This window comes from Myotis myotis, unplaced genomic scaffold (assembly GCF_014108235.1).
Source record: "Myotis myotis isolate mMyoMyo1 unplaced genomic scaffold, mMyoMyo1.p scaffold_m19_p_11, whole genome shotgun sequence".
NCBI classification, from domain to species: Eukaryota; Metazoa; Chordata; class Mammalia; order Chiroptera; family Vespertilionidae; genus Myotis; species Myotis myotis.
Window position 1 is genome coordinate 77,641,012 of NW_023416315.1, and position 20,711 is coordinate 77,661,722.

Below are 20,711 nucleotides of genomic sequence, written 5' to 3' on the forward strand. Positions count from 1 at the left end.
TTGTCCCTTGTTAAAGGTGTATTTGCAGCACTTATCCATAGTAATAAAGCACTTAAGAACCTATCTTTATGGGAGGATTGGAGTGAAACAACCAAAGATGTCAAACTAAAACTGAAAGGAAGAAATGCAGATAATAGCAGAAGTTGTGCAAATAAAACTGAAAATCCCAGAAAAAGAGCAAGTGATTGAATGCTACAAGTGACTGGGTCCAGCAGCCTCTGAATTCTTTTCCAGTTTCTGCTCTAAGCAGCCTCTTCTTCTGACCCTAGGGTCAAGGGCTAAGAATTCAGGGTTGTCCAAGCAACTGTGTGGGTTTTGGAGGAAGGGAACTAAAAAGTCCTGGCAGATGAGTAAGGAAGGGAGCGGAGGGTGTGCTGAGAGTGGCAGAGAACTGTGGGAGAAGCACACTTGCTTCCCTGCTTCCTGCTTTCTTGGCTGATGGTGCCACATGGTAATGGGGCTGGGATCTATCACTGTCTGTAACTGCACATGACTCTGATGACCCCAGGCACTCAAAGCATGGGAGCAGAGGCCTGCAGTGATATTGCTCCTTCACACAGACCCTCAAGCCAAGAGTACCAAGACTGGTCCCTCCAAGTGGTCTTCCATGAGGATCCCTGTTCACTGTCACAGGTTTATCACTACAACAAACCAACATCTGAGAGGACGTGTGGGTTAGTGACCAGGGCTCATGATTCATGCCCATGGGAGCGCCTAGAGACTATTCAATTTTCTTTGTAAAACAGGAAAATTCACCACTTTGTTTTAACTTGGAAAATGTTTTTTCCCTAGTTTGGCATTTGTGCTTTAATTTGTGCATGGCAGTATCTGTGAGATTTTTCTGTAATCATATCTATTATTCCTTTTCCTTACTTTAGTTCAAATCTTAGAAATATTTACTCTACTCCCAGGTTACAAAGAATGTATCTATTTTTCTATTGTTTATGTAGATTAGTTTTTTATAGCAAAGCTTTGAATATGTTTAGAATTTGAATGGCGTGTGGCAATGGATGTAGTTTTATCTTTTTCTATATGTTATAAATCACCCAAAGTTGCTTTATTAGTCCATCTTTTTCTTCATTGATGTGAGATGATGCCCTATTGAATCTAACTGTAACATAATGTAATTGAATATAAATGAATACAGGATGATTAATTTGGTCTATTTCTGAATTTTCTGTTTTCATTTTATTTTTCTCTCTTTCCGTTCACCAACAGCATACTGCTTAAATCATAGAAACTACGATGCTTAACTCTTGGTAGCGCTAATCCTCCCTACTATTCTTTTTCTTTGTGTGTGTGTGTGTTTTCTCAGAATTAATTTTATTTTTATTGATGACATTATTACAGATGTCCACCGTTACCCCCACACTTTGCCACCTCCACCAAGCCCCACCCCCACCTATGGCTTTCACCACACTGTCATCTGTGTCTATGGGCTATGTATATATGTTCTTTGGCTAATCTTTTCACCTCACTTTATGAAGTTATCACCACCCATGTCCCCACTGAGATCTGTCAGTCTGTACCCTGTATCTATTCTTCTAGGTCTATTTTGTTCATCAGTTTATTTGTTCATTAGATTCCACATATACATGTGATCATATGGCATTTGTCTTTCTCTGACTGGATTATTTTGCTTTTCATGTTTTGCTTTCCAGGTCCATCCATTATGTCACAAAGGATAAAATTCCTTCATTTTTACAGCCATAAAGTATTCCATTTTGTAAATGTACCACAGCTTTTCTATGTACTCATCCACTGATGGGCACTTGAATTGTTCCAGATCGTGGCTATTGTAAATAATGCTGCTATGAACATTTGGTGCATGAATTCTTTGTGATCGGTGTTTTGAGAGCCTTAGGATATATTCCCAGAAGTAGAATTGCTGGGTCATAAGGCAGTCTCATGTTCAAATTTTTTGAGGAAACTCCACACTGTTTTTCCACAGTGGCTGCACCAATCTGCATTCCCACCAACAATGTACCAGTGTTCTCTTGTATTCACATTATTACCAGCACTTGTTTGTTGATTTGCTGATGGTAGCCATTCTGGCAGGTGTGAGGTAATAACTCATTTACATTTCTCAGATGATTAGTGACATTGAGCATTTTTTCATATATCTATTGGCCATCTGTATGTCCTCTTTGGAGAATTTTCTATTCAGGTGCTTTGCCTATTTTTAAATTGGGTTGTTTGTCTTCCTGGTGTTTAGTTGTATACATTCTTTAAATATTTTGAATGTTAACCCCTGATCAGATGTATCATTGTCAATTATGTTCTCAGCGGGTTCCATTTTCATTTTATTGATGATTTATTTTGCTGTGCAGAAGCTTTTTGGTTTGATGTAGTCCCATATGTTTATTTTTTCCTTTGTTTACTTTGCTCTAGGAGATATATTGGGGAAAAAAAATAGTGCTACACGAGATGTCCAATATTTTACTACCTATGCTTTCTTCCAAGGTTTTTATGGTTTTGTGACTTACATTTAAGTATTTTATCCATTTTGAGTTTATACTTATGTATGGTGTAATTTGATGTTCTACTTTTATTATATATATATATATATATATATATATATATATATATATATATATATATAATCTCCTATTTTCCCATCAACATTTATTGAAGGGTCTGTTTTTACTCCATTATATGTTCTTACCTCATTTGTTAAATATTAATTTTAATGGTGTGGGTTGATTCCTGGCCTCTCTGTTCTGTTCCATTGATGTATATGTCTGTTCTTGTGCCAATACCAGGCTGTTTTAATTACAATTGCTTTGTCGTATAGTTTGATATTCAGTATTGTGTTCCCTCCAACTTTATCCTTCTTCCTCAGGATTGCTCAGGCTATTTACAGTCTCTTTTGGTTCCATATCAATTTTTTGGAATATTTGTTCTAGATCTTTGAAATTTGACATTGGAATTTTAATCAGTCATGCAATGAATCTATGGATTGCCTTGGCAGTATGACTATTTTAATGATTCTTTAAGTCAATGAACACAGTATATGCTTCCACTTGTTTGTATCATTCTATAGATCCTGAGCTCTATAGATTTCTGCGTACAGGTTTTTTTTTCTCCTTGGTTAAGTTTAGTTCTAGGTACCTTTTATTTTGTAATAGTAAATGGGATTGTTTATTTAGTTTCTTTTTCTTATAGTTTATTGTTGCTATGTAAAAATGTCACCAATTTCTGTATATTAATTTTGTATCCTGTATTTTCCCAAATTTATTTATTAGATATAGGAGATTTTTTTGGTGGGGTATTTAGAGTTTTCTATATGGATAATAGAATATTACATATTTTCAGGGAGAAAAAGAATGAATAAAAGAGGATTGGAAATGGTCCCACTTAGCTCAGTTGAACTTTTCCCTCTCTTCTTTCCTTACTTAAGGTCATATGTGTGCATACATCTCAGAGCCTCTTGATATGAATGTGGCTGGCCTTCAGGACAATACTCAGAATTGCTCTGGTAAGGAAAACTGGAAATGAAAAAAGTGAGACAGCAAACACCATCCTTGGGTAAAGAGTAAGTGAATCTAAAATCGCTGCTCAAGATGTTACCAAGAATTGTCAAAAAGCATCATGGGAATGGAAAGGTGGAAACTTCTTGTCCAGGACACCCCAGGGCTCTTTGACACCAAAGAATAACTGCAGACCACCTGGGAGGAAATTAGCTGGTGTGTCCTTCTCTTGCCCTGGGCCTCACACTATCATCATGTTTTTTCTAGGATGGTACAAGAAGGCGGAGCAGAGAACAATTGCACTGATCAAGGCCATCTTTGGGAAGCCTGCAAGGAAGCACATGATCATCGTGTTCACTCACAAAGAGGATTTTTTGGGTAGGAGGCTGAGTGACTTTATAGCAGAGACAGATATAGACCTGTAAGCCAATGTGGTCAGCAGTTCCATCAAGGAGTGTGAGAACCACTACTGTGTTTTCAATAACAGCCAAAGTGCAGACGAGGCTGAGAAGAAACTGATAGAGGCAGTAGTGTGGAAGAACAGAAGAGCTCAGTGTTCTTATGCCATCTAGAAGGAAACTAGAAAAGCTGAAACATTTGGCAGAGGCATTGAAAAAATCTATTTGTACAATTTAGAAGAATATTATACTAGTAGAGGAAAAATATGCTTGGGAAGAAATTTCACAGGAAGGAAAGGAGAATGAAATAAAATCTATAAACATGAAATATGATGAACAAATCTATCCTATCTAATAAAAGAGAAACATGGTAATAAGCTGTACATCCGCTACCCTTCCCATTGGCTAATCAGGGAGATATGCAAATTAACTGCCAGCCAGGATGGCGGCTGGCAGCCAGGCAGCTTGAAACGAACATGAGGCTTGGTTGCTTCAATGACGGAGGACTCCAACGTTCCCTGCCTGCCGCTGCCGGCCTCTGAGCTTGCAGTTTGAAACATTATTACAAATATAGAAGATAAACAAAACCCCAAAAACCTGCTTTCAGTCAGCAGGGATCTCAGAGCTGGAGTTGAAACAGTTTTTCGATTATAGAACCCAAACAAACCAGATACCTGCTTTCAGCAACTGAGGCCTAAGAGCTGGAGCCAAGCCTCAGAGCTAAAGCTGGCCCAGAATAAAGAAAAAAAAAAAGAACAAAAGGAACGGTTGGGAGCTTCAGTCACCCACCAGCCTGAAAACAGCCCTCAGCCCCTCACCCAGACTGGCCAGGCACCCCAGTGGGGACCCCCACCCTGAAGGGGGTGTGACCAGCTGCAAACAGCCATCATCCCCTCATCCAGACTGGCCAGGAACCCCAGTGGGGACCCCCACCCTGATCCAGGACACCCTTCAGGGCAAACCAGCCGGCCCCCACCCGTGCACCAGGCCTCTATCCTATACAGTAAAAGGGTAATATGCCTCCCAGCACCGGGATCAGTGGAGCCGCATGGCCTCCCAGCACTGGGATCAGCGTGACAGGGGGCAGCGCCCAAACCCCCTGATCGCCCTGGGCTCTGTGTGTGACAGGGGGTGGGGCCACAACCTCCCTATCCGCCCTGCTCTGTTCGTGACAGGGGAAGGCACCTCAAACCCCTGATCAGCCCTGCTCTGTGCCTGATATGGGGGAGCTCCCCAAGCCCCTAATCGCCCTGCGGCTCTGTGTGTGACAGGGTGCAGCGCCCCAACCCCCTGATCGACCCTGCTCTGTGCGTGACAGGGTACGGAGCCCCAACCCCTTGATTGGCCCTGCTCTGAGCCCGACCAGGGGCTGCACCTAGGGATTGGGCCTGCCCTCTACCACCCGGGAGCAGGCCTAAGCCAGCAGGTCGTTATCTCCTGAGGGGTCCCAGACTGCGAGAGGGCACAGGCCGGGCTGAGGAACCACCCCCCCCCCCGAGTGCACAAATTTTTGTGCACCGGGCCTCTAGTATATATATAAAAGCTTAATATGCGAGGGGAGAGGAAGATGGCGGCGGTATAGGCAGACGCGTCCCAGGTCGTGTCCCAGAGCAAATGGAGTGAGCAGCTGAAACTAGTAACATCCACCCCGAATTGGCGAAATTCCTCAGCTGGCGAGACGGTTTGCAGCCGGGAAGAGCAGAACTCCCCTGGAAAGGTAAAAAAACCAGGGATTTGGGCAGGAAAGTTCGCCAGACCTCTGAGCCCAGAGAGTCGGAGGGAGACCGCGTGGCAGACAGCCGCGTCCCTTGGGACAGGCACAGCCCCTGATGGGGGAAAGGAGAACCGCGGGATTCCTGGCGCCGCTGGGGGAATTGAGAGCTCGGTCTGTGATCACAGAGGACTGAGCCTAAAGGGGGCAGCCTGAAGAGCTGACCAGACCATGCAGTCCCGGTAAGAGAAGAAGCTTACAGAAACCAAGCCTTCCCCGTTTCCGCGGCCGGCGTTTGTTTGTTTGTTTTCACTGAACCCTGTTCATGGGACATTTCGGATACAGACACTCACCTGTGCTGAAGAGAGGGAGAGTGTGCGGAGGAGTGGAATCTGGGGAGAGACTGAAGAGAGAAGGGGGGCCGGGAGAGGTGGCAGCGAATTGAGTGCTGAGACATTCCTGAGCCCAGGACTGAGGCAGCCATTCTCTCCGGAGAGTGAGACTCCTCCCCCCAGCCCCCAGGCAAGGAGCACAGCCACACCCAGATTCCACCCTGTACAAGATCAAGGATTAAAATAACCCGATCAGTCCCTGGGAGTTAACAGGGTCTGGCCTATAGAGGGATTTTCAATCCCAGCAACAACACAGCACTGGTAACTCTTACGCAGCCAGCTCTGGGCAGTGAACTTCCACTGGACAGAGAGGCCCTATAGCCTCAGAGGCCAACCCCAGAACACTGCCACCCAGAGGCTGACCCACAAACTGACTCTTTGCTAAACACAAAATAAGGCAGTCTGGGAAACAAATGCGGCTTGCTTTAAAATAAGGACTGTGGTTTACAACACAGAGGAACAGTGTATCGCAGGGAAACTCAACACTCTCCTGAATACCTGGCAGGTCTAAAGCGAGCCACACTGAAGAATAGAAGAACCGAAGGACCTTCACTACTGCAATATTTTTTTTTCTTTTTTCACCTTTTAACTAAGAAACCAATTTTTTTTCTTTTTTTTTTTCTTTTATTCTTTTTTCCATCACCTGATTTTACCCTTTTAATTACTACCTTCTTATTTTTAACCAGTATTATTACTGCTACCATTTTACCATTTTTTTTTTAAAGTGCCATTTTATTTTCTCTTTATTTTATTTTGGGATTAGTGTTCTCCATTCTATTTTCATCGTTATATTATTGGTTGTTTCTAGTTTGCATTCATCTCCAGGGAGCTGTTGCTGGAATTTGTTGGGATTAATGGCTGTTCTATAGGAGTATTCTCCTCATATAAAAAAGTCTCTTCCCCTCTTCCACTTCATTCTCTCTTTTCGCTCTTTTTTTTTTTTTCTTTTCTTTTCTCGCTTTTATTTCCCCCCTCCTTTTTCCCAATTTCATTTTTGCACTCCTTTTTTTGGTCCCTAATTTTCTTTTCTTTTTTCTCTTTTCTCTTTTTCTCTTCCTTCTTCCTTATCCCCTAATTCTCTTAATTCAGGTGGTCACCTTTATTTGGGGTTATTCATATCGTGAATATATTTGTGTATAGTGCCTGGTACGTGGTGCCTTGTTGTGTTGTATTTTGTGCCTTTAAATCAACGCAGCAGATCCAAGCAACAGCAACCTCCTGAGCACCACACCCTCTGCTGAGGAACAGCAGCTGTACGTGAAACCTTGCCCCACCAGCCAGAAGAGCCACCACAGCTGTGAACAGCACCCACCAGAGGAGCTGCTGCCAACTGAAGAGCAGCTGCTACCGCAACCACCCGAAGTGCAACCACAGACCAAGGAGTCACTGCCACCAAGGGAGCAGCCACTGAACGACTCAACGTCTAGATATGTCAGCGAGATCAAACATGGGTAGACAAAGAAACCCCCAAAGAAAAGAGAAGGAGGACTCTCCAGAAAAGCAGCTAAGTAATACAGAGGCATGCAACATGACAGAAAAAGAATTCAGAATAAGGGTCCTAGAGTGCATAAACCGGATGGAGGAAAAAATCGACAACCTCTGCAAGAAGCTAGAAGAAACAGATGAAAAAATCAACAACTTAAGTAAGACCCAAGAAGAAATGAAGAGTGATATAGCTGCAATGAAAAACTCCATTGAAAGTATCAACAGTAGACTAGGTAAAGCGGAGGACCGAATTAGTGATTTAGAAGACAAGGAAGCAAAACACACCCAAAACGTACTGCAATTGGAGAAAAAAATGAAAAGACAGGAGGAGAGCCTAAGGGAGCTTTGGGACAACATGAAACGAAACAACATACGAATAATAGGGGTACCAGAACAACAGAAGGATGAACAAGGATTAGAAAACCTATTAGAAGAAATAATATCAGAAAACTTCCCCGAGGTGGGGAAGAAAAAAGTCACACAAGCCCAGAGAGTCCCAAACAAGTTGAACCCAAAAAGACCCACACCAAGACACATCATAATTACCATGGCAAATGTTCAGGACAAAGAGAGAATCTTACAGGCTGCAAGAGAGAGACGGAAAGTTACATACAAGGGATCTCCCATTAGATTGTCAAATGATTTCTCAACAGAAACACATCAGGCCAGAAAAGAATGGACGGAAATTTACAAAGTGATGCAAAGCAAAGGACTAAATCCAAGAATACTCTATCCAGCAAGGCTATCATTCAAACTTGAAGGGGAAATAAGAAGCTTCACAGACAAAAAAAGGCTAAGGGAGTTTATCACCACCAAGCCAGCAATGCAAGGAATGCTAAAGGGACTGGTATAAAAATAAGACATAAAAAGCTCAGAAAGAAAACAGCCACACAAAAACAGAAATGCCTACAAACAAGTACCTTTCAATAATAACTTTAAACGTAAACGGACTAAATGCTCCAAACAAAAGACATCGAGTGGCTGAATGGATAAAAAAACATGACCCATACATCTGCTGTCTACAAGAAACCCACCTCATTAGAAGGGACTCACACAGACTGAAAGTGAAAGGATGGAAAAATATCTTTCAGGCAAATGGAAAGGAAAAGAAAGCTGGGGTAGCAATACTTATATCGGACAAAATAGACCTCAAAGTGAAGGCCATAACAAGAGATAAGGAAGGCCACTTCATAATACTAAAGGGATCAATACAACAAGAAGATATAACCCTGGTAAACATATATGCACCCAATGCAGGAGCACCCAAATTCATAAAAAAACTCCTGGAAGATATCAAAGGAGAGATCGACAACAATACAATCATAGTAGGGGACTTTAATACACCACTAACAGCACTGGATAAGTCCTATAGACAAACAATCAGCAAAGATACAGCAATCCTAAATGACTCACTAGATCAGATGGACTTAATAGACATCTTCAGAACACTTCACCCCAAAGCCAGGGAATATACGTTCTTCTCAAGTGCTCATGGGACATATTCAAAAATAGACCATATATTGGGTCACAAGCAAAGTATCCCCAAATTCAAGAAAATTGAAATCATAAAAAGCGTCTTCGCAGACCACGATGGCATAATATTAGAAATAAACTACAATAAAAACAACCCAAAATACTCAAACACCTGGAAGCTGAATAGCATGCTATTAAATATTGATTGGGTTACCAATGAAATCAAAGAAGAAATTCGAAACATCCTGGAAACTAATGACAATGAAAACACAACAATCCAAAACCTATGGGACACAATGAAAGCAGTCCTGAGAGGGAAGTTTATAGCTCTACAGGCCTATCTCAAAAAACAAGAAAAAATGGTAGTAAATCATCTAACTCTACAACTCAAAGAATTAGAAAGAGAGCAACAAGAAAACCCCAGAGTGAGCAGAAGGAAGGAGATAATAAAGATTAGAGCAGAAATAAATGACATAGAGACCAAAAAAACAATACAGAAAATCAATGAAACCAAGAGCTGGTTCTTTGAAAGGATAAACAAGATTGACAAACCTCTAGCCAGACTCACCAAGAAGCAAAGAGAGAGGACCCAAATAAACAAAATCAGAAACGATAGAGGTGAAATAACAACAGACCCCACAGAAATACAAATGATTGTTAAAAAATACTATGGACAGCTCTACTCCAACAAACTAGACAACCTGGAGGAAATGGACAAATTCCTAGAAAAATACAACATTCCAAAACTCAATCAGGAAGAATCTAAAAATCTCAACAGGCCAATAACTATGGAAGAAATTGAAGCAGTCATCAAAAAGCTTCCATCAAACAAAAGCCCAGGACCAGACGGCTTCACAGGGGAGTTTTACCAAACATTCAAGGAAGAACTAAAACCTACCCTCCTCAGACTACTACAAAAAATTCAAGAGGAAGGAACACTTCCAAGCTCATTCTATGAAGCCAGCATCACCCTAATCCCAAAACCAGGTAAAGACAACACAATGAAAGAGAATTACAGGCCAATATCCCTCATGAACATAGATGCCAAAATCCTCAACAAAATCTTAGCAAATCGGATCCAGCAGTACATCAGAAAGATCATACACCATGACCAAGTAGGATTTATCCCAGGGATGCAAGGATGGTACAATATCCGCAAATCAATAAACGTGATACATCACATAAACAAACTGAAAGAAAAAAACCACATGGTCATATCAATTGATGCAGAAAAAGCATTCGACAAAATTCAACACCCATTTTTGATAAAAGCTCTCAGCAAGGTGGGAGTAGAAGGATCATACCTCAACATAATAAAAGCCATATATGACAGGCCCACAGCCAACATCATACTCAATGGACAAAAACTAACACCATTTCCCCTAAGAACAGGAACAAGACAGGGATGCCCCCTCTCACCACTCCTGTTCAACATAGTACTGGAAGTGTTAGCCATTGCAATTCGGCAAGAAGAAGAAATAAAAGGCATCCAAATTGGAAAAGAGGAAGTAAAACTGTCCTTATTTGCAGACGACATGATATTATACATACAAAACCCTAGAGACTCCATCAAAAAGCTACTGGACTTAATACATGAATTTGGCAATGTAGCAGGATACAAAATTAACCCCAAGAAATCCGAGGCATTTCTATATACCAATAGTGAACTTTCAGAAAGAGAGATTATAAAAACAATCCCGTTTACCATCGCACCAAAAAAATTAAGCTACCTAGGAATAAACTTAACTAAAGAGGTAAAAGACCTCTACTCAGAAAACTACAGGACATTGAAAAAAGATATAGAGGAAGACATAAACAGATGGAAGAACATACCGTGTTCATGGATTGGTAGAATCAACATCATTAAAATGTCCATACTACCCAAAGCAATCTATAAATTCAACGCACTTCCCATTAAAATACCAACGGCATACTTCAGAGATCTAGAACGAACTCTCCAAAAATTCATCTGGAATAAAAAAAGACCCCGAATAGCTGCAGCAATCCTGAAAAAGACCAAAGTAGGTGGGATCTCAATACCAGATATCAAGATGTATTACAAAGCCACTGTTCTCAAAACTGCCTGGTACTGGCACAAGAATAGGCATATAGATCAATGGAATAGAATAGAGAGCCCAGAAATCGGCCCGAACCAATATGCTCAATTAATATTTGACAAAGGAGGCAAGAACATACAATGGAGCCAAGATAGTCTCTTCAATAAATGGTGTTGGGAAAATTGGACAGATATATGCAATAAAATGAAACTAGACCACCAACTTACACCATACACAAAAATAAACTCAAAATGGATAAAGGACTTAAATGTACGACAGGAAACCATAAAAATTCTAGAAGAATCCAAAGGCAACAAAATCTCAGACATATGCCGAAGCAATTTCTTCACTGATACAGCTCCTAGGGCACTTGAAACGAAAGAGAAAATGAACAAATGGGACTACATCAAAATAAAAAGCTTCTGCACAGCAAAAGAAACCATCAACAAAACAATGAGAAAACCCACTGTGTGGGAAAACATATTTGCCAATGTCATATCTGATAAGGGCCTAATATCCAAAATTTATAGGGAACTCATACAACTTAACAAAAGGAAGATAAACAATCCAATCAAAAAATGGGCAAAGGACCTAAATAGACACTTTTCAAAGGAGGACATTCAGAAAGCCAAGAGACATATGAAAACATGCTCAAAGTCACTAATCATCCGAGAGATGCAAATCAAAACAACAATGAGGTACCATCTCACACCTGTCAGACTGGCTATCATCAACAAATCAACAAACGACAAGTGCTGGAGAGGATGTGGAGAAAAAGGAACACTTGTGCACTGCTGGTGGGAATGCAGACTGGTGCAGCCACTATGGAAGACAGTATGGAGTTTCCTTAAAAAACTGAAAATGGAACTCCCATTTGACCCTGTCATCCCTCTTCTAGGAATATATCCCAAGAAACCAGAAACACCAATCAGAAAGGATATATGCACCCCTATGTTCATAGCAGCACAATTCACCATAGCTAAGATCTGGAAACAGCCTAAGTGCCCATCAGTAGATGAATGGATTAGAAAACTGTGGTACATCTACACGATGGAATACTATGCTGCTCTAAAAAGGAAGGAACTCTTACCATTTGCAACGTCATGGATGGAACTGGAGAGCATTATGCTAAGTGAAATAAGCCAGTCAATGAAGGAAAAATACCACATGATCTCACTCATTCATGGATAATAGAGACCATTATAAACTTTTGAACAATAATAGATACAGAGGCAGAGCTGCCTCAAACAGATTGTCAAACTGCAGCAGGAAGGCCGGGGAGGGTTGCGGGGCAGAAGGTAGGGGGGTAAGAGATCAACTAAAGGACTTGTATGCATGCATATAAGCATAACCAGTGGACATAAGACATTGGGGGGTAGGGGAGGCTAGGGGACTGTCTAGGGCGGGGGGATAAAATGGACACATATGTAATACCCTTTGTAATACTTTAAGCAAAAAAAAAAAAAAAAAAAAAAAAAAAAAAAAAAAAAAAAAAGCTTAATATGCTGTGTCCAACTGTTTGACCAGTTGCTATGATGTGCATGACCACCAGGGGGCAGACACTCTGACTGGTAGGTTAGCTTGCTGCTGGGATCCAACTGATCGGGACTCGGTGAGATGGACAGGACATACCCTGGAGCCCTCCCTTGGTCCTTCCCCAGCCAGCCAACCTCCCGTGGTCTCTCCCTGGTTAGCTGGCCCCAATCGGCCCCCATCAGGACTAGGTGAGACGACTCCAATTAGCCCCAATTGGCCCCAATTGGGACTGGACAAGATGGGCTGGACACACCCTGGAGCTCTCCCGAGGGCCCTCCCGTGGTCCCTTCCTGGCTGGCAACTTCCTGCGTCCCTCCACAATCCTTACTGTGTACTGGTGGAGTCCCTTGACGTGGCCTGCACCCTCTTGTAATCTGAGACCCCTCGGGGAATATTGGAGAGCTGGTTTTGGCCCAATCCCTGCAGGCCAAGCTGAGGGACTCCACAGGTGCACAAATCTGTGCACTGGGCCTCTACTTAAAATATAAGGGAAGAAACTGAAAGCAATATATTTGATTTTTGATGCTTTAAAAATATGAATTATATTTTGGAAATAATGTAAATTTTAGTTTTTCTTCTTAATTTACTATTATTTGTCAATGTGGTAGATTACACTTTCCAAAGATGGCTACAACAATATTTTCTATCCCACCTATTGTTCTTGTAATCTGAGATTTTTACTTCCTCTGCTGAGTTGTGTGGTCTCTGCCCCCTCCCTTGCAATTCAATTGACTTTGTGACTCCTTTGATAAATAATCAATTGTGTACTTCTAAAGATAGATAGGAGAAGGTCTCCTTGTTCTACTGGGTACATGATTTTGGAACTTGGCCACCATGTTGTGAGGAAGCACAAGTAGTCCATTTAGAAGCCTCGTGAAGAGGACTTGAGGTCACTGGCCCACTCCCTCAACTAGTCTTTCAACTGCCATCATTTCTAACTTGCCATCCATGCGAGTGTGTCAGCATGGAATCAGATTCTCCAGTTGCCAACTGAGCCACCTCAGATGAAGGTACAAACAGCAAAGATGAGCATCCCCACTGAGTCCTGCCCAGATTACAGGTTCATAAGAAAAGTAAATGATTGTTGTTGCTTTAAACCACTAAATTTTGGGATTTTTTTTATGCAGTGATAGGAACCAGGTGGAATTTTCCAAGCTCATTTCCCACCAATGCTCACAATGCCAACAAATTTAAAAAGTTAAAAAATTGACATGTTCAGGCAATAATATGTAATGTAGAGTTCAAATACTCAATTTAGGAAAATTCGTATGTCAAGTGTTAGCACCATTGGTGATGCACATTATTTCAGTCCATGTTTCTGAGTTCTTTGTTCGTAAAGCATCAGGCTTCTCCAGCATGATGGTTCTGTGGTCCATGGAGGTTTGGAAGTTTCTACATTGTCTTATTGTTTTTCTCTTTTTCTTTTCCTTTTTCTCCTTCACCCAGCTCTTTGCCCAGGAGGCTGATGTATATGCATCACATTATTACCAAACTTAAGAGGTTCGCCACTTGGAGTATTTTATTCAAGAACAAGACATGGTTTCCATTGAAACATGTCCAGCACAGCCAGGGGTAAACCTGATGAAGGGTGGTAAAGGATTAAAGAAGACAGACAAGGGGATACAGTTGGGGCTAGGTAGAGAGATACTGTGCCTAGATGAAGAAACAGTGACACAGCCTGTAAGCTGAAGCTTTATTTCATAGTCAGATCACACAAAGCAAAACAAGGGCAAGATGTTTACAATGTTCTTGCAAGTTTCAAATCTACTTCTTTCCTGTTGTTGCCATTCTCTGAACTCTATCAAGGTAGCACTTACTGCACCCCCGGCAGCCCAAATCCCTTAGTTACCTAGGACTGCAGGATCGGACTATAAATTCAAGTTTACAACCATAACCTTTTGGCTATAATTGTGCCCGGAGGGCGTTGCTCTCCAAGCTAATACTTGTATGTGGCTTTGCCACAAGTCAGTCTGAGGCTTGAACCTTTCCAAATGCTGTAGCCACTCTCCACATTCCATAAGGTAGATTTATTTACTTGCAGCAAGATAATGGGACAAGGGGTTCATATCCAAAGCTCTGTGTCTCTGAACAGAGGCTTAGCTATTGCTTATATACACTATTGGGTCAATTACACATTGCTTTCTTTTTTGTAGTTGGCTGTTATATCTGGTTGAGTTCTTGTCAAGCTCATCCTGTTTACAACTGATCTGAAAAAATACTGTGCTACATTTCAACATGTAGCAAGAATAGCATTTATTAAGAATGGCCCAGACTTTGAAACCCTTATCTTATCTAACAACATCAGTGGGATCTCTGGTTCTCTGACTTTTGCTTGGCTTGTGTCAGTGGGAAGTTCAAGCAGATTTCTTCGAGGTAGAAAAACAAGTTTGGGTTATTTGTTCTCTTGCCTCTCTTCCTGCAAGGTCATCTCGACAGGATGATACAACCTGAAGCTGAAGACCACACCTTCTCTACTCAACACTCATTCTGGGTTCCAGTTATCATTCACTCCCTTGGGGTTAGGGTATAATTTCCTCACTGTTGCTAGTAGTGTTCTTTGTCACTTGTGTATCCTAGGTTCACAGTTTGTAGGAAACCATGATTTGACTCTCCCCCAAGTGCTAATTAAAGTGGGCCATCTCTGCTTCTAGATTCCTGATTTATAAATTCTAATTATATCCATGTTCTTTTCTCTTTCAGACATACCCTGATCTTTATTATTATTATTTTTTAATATTCCCTCTAGTGTTTTCTGACAACAACAAAAGACAAACGAAGTCTTTTTCATTATACAAGCAGAATGTTTTTTGTTCATGCCTGATGAGTCTGTTAATGTATCATCTAAATAACATGAGAATATAAGTCAATGCTCTGAGTGATCCGATCCCCAGACCAGAGGACTTGCTAAGTCAATGGTTCTAGTCACAGGTTTCTGGTTAGGAAAAGTTGTCCCCGATTTTGGGAATTGTTGTCTTAACCTATTTTCTCTTGCATGTGACTGTTGTTAGTATGACACCTGAGAAAGGAGCCACCTCCATGCTAGTGAAGGCCCTTGCTGACCTCTCAGGGCATATTGAAAAAGATGGGGTGTGGGGGCATGTGAAATTGTAAGAGCTGGTCACCAGTGATGGACTATTGGTGATAGATGGGACAAGGGTCTCAAGTCTGGGCAGTTCTTACTAAACGCTAAAATGTTGTACAGTATTCTGCAGAGGAACTCTGACAGGATGAACTTGACCTGAACCACCAAAGAAAAGTTTAGTCAACTAAGAAATCAATATGTGAGTAACAAAACTGTATAGATATGCAATGTCTAAACCTCCCTTAGGAGAGCAGAGATTTGGAAATTATTCCTTTTCTCCTTTACTTGTCACAAGTAAAAACAGAACTTTTTTTTCTAAGTAAGTTCCCTGGATTATTAAAATGCCACTTACCCATCTGCAGTGGCTTGCCTCTTTCTTGGGCCTCTCCCTGTCATCCACATAGGAGCCAGTATCAGATTAATCTCAGGAGGTTTCAAACCAAACATGCTTTTAAAAAAGCAATGTAATCTATGATTATAGACAAATATAAAAAAATTGAGTACCTTAGACAACGATTCTCAAGTTCTTTCTTCATGGTAAAAAGCTGCTCTAGTTTCCTGTGATAAGTCATTCCCTTATACTGCAGAGGACATTTTTCTCAGGCAGACATTTACCATTCAGGCAACATTTGACTGAGGAAGGAAAGCAGTTGACCCACACTATTGGAAAAACTCTTGCCCTCCATTCTCCACCCTTCCACTGTAGAATCTAAGACGTTCTGTGGTCTATAGCATGAGGCTCTGAGACTAACAATCAGACTTTGGGCAAATCTTTGGGTGATTTGAGTCTTTGCCTGATCTCCTTCTGGACCCGGGGTTAGGAAAAACAGACCTTAGTCTTGGTCCTTTCCAAAGCCACCCAGCCCCAGAAGATGCTGCCACAAGCTGTGGATTTCTGTTAGCTCAAAATGGTACTCAGGACCAGTCACAAACAGCCTCTCACATTGGCCTGCACAAGAGACTGGGAGTCATAGCAGAACTACACAAGACACAGACATAAACCCAAACATATAGCCCAAACAGGGGGACAAATAAACAAGCCCCAAATGAAAGAACAAGAGAATTCTTCATAAGAAGAGCTAAATGAAATGGAGATAAGAATTTATCAGACATAGAGTTCAGAATAATGATTAAAAGGATGCTCAACAGTATGAGAAAAAATATACAAACTGAAAAATGATCAGTTGGAAATAAAGAATTACATAGAACTAATAAAGAAGACATTGGAAGGAATACACAGTAGATTAGAAGAAGCCAAGGATTGGACCAGTGAATTAGAAGGCAGGGTAGAAAACATCAGACAGTCAGAGAAACAAAAAGAAAAAAAAAACATTAAAAAAAACAGGAGTACAGATTAAGGGAGCTGTGGGAAACATGAAACATAACAATATTTGCATCATAGGAATACAAGAGGGTAAAGAAAGTGGGCAAGGAATAGAGAACCTGTTTGAAGAAGTAATTGTAGAAAATTTTCTAACCTTGTGAAGGAAAAAGTCACACAAGTTGAGGAGGCACAGAGAGTCACAAGCAAGAAGGACCCAAAGAGGCCCACACCCAAACAAATCATAATTAAAATGCCAAAAATTAAAGACAAAAAGAGAATCTTAAAGGACCAAGAGAATAGCAATCTGTTACCTATGAAGGTGCTCCCATAAGGCTGTCAGCTGATTTTTCATCAGTAACTCTACAGGCCAGAAGAGATTGGCATGAATTATTCAGGTAATGAAAAGCAAAGATCTGAAACCATGATTACTATATTCAGAATAGATGGTGATATAAAGAGTGTCCCAGACAAAAAGAAGTATAAAGGATTTTATCACCACCAAACCAGCATTGCAAAAAACGCTAAGGGGGCTGCTGTAATAATAAAAAGAAATTCTGAGAGAGACACATAGGTATAAAAAATTGAAATGGCAATAAATAAATTCCCTTCAATAATAATTTTAAATGTAAATGGATTAAATGCTGCAATCAAAAGACAATAGGGTAGCTGAATTGATAAGAAAAAATGACCCAGCCGAACCGGTTTGGCTCAGTGGATAGAGCGTCAGCCTGCTGACTCGGGGGTTCCAGGTTCGATTCCAGTCAAGGGCAGCTCTCTCATCGATGTTTCTAACTCTCTATCCCTCTCCCTTCTTCTCTGTAAAAAATCAATAAAATATATTTTAAAAAAGGACCCAAATGTATACTGTTTACAAGAGATCCAACTCAGAACAAATAACTAACACAGGATGAGAGTGGAGAAATGGGGGGGGAAATGTATTATGCAAATGGAAGTGAAAAAAAAGCTGGGGTAGCAATATGCATATCTAATAAAATAGACTTCAGCATTAAGGCCATCATAAGAGACAATAAAGGTCACTAAATAATACTAAAGGAATAAATACAAAAAGAGGAATTAATACTTGTAAACATATATGCACCGATAATAGGAGCAACTATATATATATATATATATATATATATATATATATATATATATATATATATATATATAAAATTTCTAGGCAATATATAAAACAATACAATCATAGCACTCTAATTTCACTTGTAGATCTTCCAGACAAAAAATCAACAAGGAAACAATGACTTTAAATGACACACTAAATCGGATGGAATTAATTGACATTTACAGATCATTTCACCCCAAAGTTACAGAATATACTAGTGCATTCTTCTGAAGTGTACATTGATCATTCTCAAAGATAGACCACATGTTAGGACACAAAACAAGTCTCTGCAAGTTCAAGAGGATTGAAATCATGTTAAGAATCTTCTCAGACTCTCATAGCAAGTTAGCCTGGAGGTCAAATCACCCCCAGTATTGCCGACAACAATCAAGGCTTAACTACAACAAGACTGCGCACAAAGACCATAAGGGGGTGCACCAAGAAAGCATAAATAATGCGGAGACAAAGAAACATGACAGAAATGGAGGATATAGAGCTAAAAAACGCACTTTTAAGGTCTTTCAATAATTTGCTAGAAACTGCTGATAAATGTAGTGAGATCCTCAAAAAATCTAATGAGACCCTGATGTTGTGATAAAGAACCAACTAGAAATTAAGCATACACTGACTGAAATAAAGAATATTATACAGACACCCAACAGCAGACCAGAGGAGTGCAAGAATCAAGTCAAAGATTTGAAATGCGAAGAAGCAAAACACACCCAACTGGAAAAGCAAAATGAAAAAAGAATCCAAAAATACGAAGATAGTGTAAGGATCCTCTGGGACAGCTTCAAGCGTACCAACATCAGAATTATAGGGGTGCCAGAAGATGAGAGAGAGCAAGATATTGAAAACCTATTTGAAGAAATAATGACAGAAAACTTCTCCCACCTGGTGAAAGAAATAGACTTACAGGTCCAGGAAGCGCAGAGAACCCCAAACAAAAGGAATCCAAAGAGGACCACACCAAGACACATCATAATTAAAATGCCAAGAGCAAAAGGCAAAGAGAGAATCTTAAAAGCAGCAAGAGAAAGACAGTCAGTTACCTACAAGGGAATACCCATACGATTGTCAGCTGATTTCTCAACAGAAACTTTGCAGGCCAGAAGGGAATGGCAAGAAATATTCAAAGTGATGAATGCCAAGAACCTACAACCAAGATTACTTTATCCAGCAAAGCTATCATTCAGAATTGAAGGTCAGATAAAGAGCTTCACAGATAAGGAAAAGCTAAAGGAGTTCATCACCACCAAACCAGTATTATATGAAATGCTGAAAGGTATCCTTTAAGAAGAGGAAGAAGAAGAAAAAGGTAATGATACAAACTATGAACAACAAATACGCATCTATCAACAAGTGAATCTAAGAATCAAGTGAATAAATAATCTGATGTACAGAATGAACTGGTGATTATAATAGAATCAGGGACATAGAAAGGGAATGGACTGACTATTCTTGGCGGGGAAAGGGGTGTGGGGATGAAGGAAGAGACTGGACAAAAATCGTGCACCTATGGATGAGGACAGTGGGTGGGGAGTGAGGGCGGAGGGTGGGGCAGGAACTGGGAGGAGGGGAGTTATGGGGCTGGGGGAAGAGGAAAAAATGTAATAATCTGAACAATAAAGAAAAAAAAGAATCTTCTCAGATCACAGTGACACAAAATTATAAATCAACACTCAATAACATTAAAAAATAGAGATTAAATAGCATGTTATTAAATAATAAATGGGTTACCAATGAGATCAAGAAATAAACCACCAACTTACACCATACACAAAAATAACCTCAAAACAAAAATTCTTAATGTGTAAATATTATTATTTTAATGGCAATATATTTTTTTGCATAAATCTAATTATAATCTGTTCTCTTTATAAGAGGACACAATTGGAAATTGGTTTTATTAACCAAGACTTTAACTGGAATGTCATGTTTGAAAAAAAACATGTCTAGACTCTGGATGTCACCAGAAACCTTTAAGAATTTTTGAAACTAATAAAAGCCTTTTGAAAACAGTCCGGTACCTTGCTTATTTACATGGTTCATGGCAGTTTTACAGGTAAGGAACAAAGATTGCTTTCCTTGGATATGGTGAAGAAAGAACCTCAAGACATTTTTGGGGACCTCAAAAACTCAAGGAATTTACCAAAAATTATGAATATTGAAGTCAAAATTTGATGGCAACTATATGGCTAGGCTTCTTCTCTCAGAAAGGCTAATTAAAATTCCATATTTCTTGTGAGATTAAATCAAAGCAGAAAAGAAAACCGATATGGTCAATTGCTATTCTTATTAGGCTTATGGAACTAATCCGGCCAAATTAAAACTGGACTTAATGCAACAAAGAGTCATAAGTTGGCTATCTTTGATATAAATGATGGTGATTTTAGGGGGAGAAATTGGCTTAGCAGTATAATCTATTACACATATTTGTGGATATTCCAGTTCAGTTAATTTTAAAGTTTCATTTTTTATCTATAAACTAGATTGGATCCTGAATTTTCTAGTTTAATTAAATATTTTGGATACACAACTCTGAACTAATGTTTTATTTTTCCCTCATCCTTTGACTTGAAATTTTTGAAAATTAAAACTTTTTTCCTGAACTTTGCAATGGCAAATTGTAACTAAAGTACATGACATAAACTTCA

The 20,711-nt window shown here is 40.1% G+C and overlaps 1 pseudogene; it reads left to right on the top strand.

Annotated features, from left to right (window-relative positions):
• Positions 1-3,435: 3,435 nt before the first annotated feature.
• On the top strand, positions 3,436-4,042 carry LOC118665827 (annotated as a pseudogene).
• Positions 4,043-20,711: the final 16,669 nt, after the last annotated feature.